The sequence below is a fragment of the Crocuta crocuta genome, unplaced genomic scaffold (genome assembly GCF_008692635.1).
Source record: "Crocuta crocuta isolate KB4526 unplaced genomic scaffold, BGI_CrCroc_1.0 scaffold41, whole genome shotgun sequence".
Lineage (NCBI taxonomy): Eukaryota > Metazoa > Chordata > Mammalia > Carnivora > Hyaenidae > Crocuta > Crocuta crocuta.
The window spans coordinates 4,481,962-4,482,648 of NW_027529428.1; positions in this window are offsets into that span (position 1 = coordinate 4,481,962).

The following is a 687-nucleotide window of genomic DNA, read 5'->3' on the forward strand; positions in this document are numbered from 1 at the left end:
CCCGAGACGCCGGAGACCCCCGCAGCTCGCGCTTCGAGACTATCACATGACCGAGGCTGAGGGACGCCGCCGCCGCCGCGTCTCTCGCTGAAGAAGGGGCACCGAGGCGCCGCGCCTCGCCCCCGCCCCCTCCTGCACCTCTGTTCGGGCGCCCCCACCCCCAGCGTTCACCGCCCGCCGGGAGGGGCAGGGAGCGCGGGCTGTGCGCGGGGAGGGGCGCAGCGCCCGCTGCGGTCTCCGCCGCTGCACCCCACCAGGGTCGCGACGCCTGGCAACGGGGGGACGGGGCACAGCTTTCTCTCTCCTCTCTGCGTCTCCCTTCTGTCCCCGCCCTTTCACTCTCCCCTTCCCGCCTACCTGCTCTGAACTTCATGCTCCTTACACTACCTTCCTCCCGGACCAGCCAAGGCCAGCTCTCTGGGCCAAGTTCAGGGCACCGTGGCCTCAAGGTCTCTTCTCTGCACGAAATCCCAGTGTCCAGAGGGTTGGAGGGAAAAGCTGATGAGGAGGAGAGCCAGAGGCATTTTTGTCAAATGGCCAGCTTCTTCACAGTTTTCTTACGCACGAACTGTTTGTCAGGCCCGGTGGTCGGCGTCAGGTACAGGGAGGCCGGAGACGGCTCTTCGCGTTCCAAGACCGCGGTCTGGAGGGAGAGACAGACAGAGTAACCAGGACATCAGGATAGAT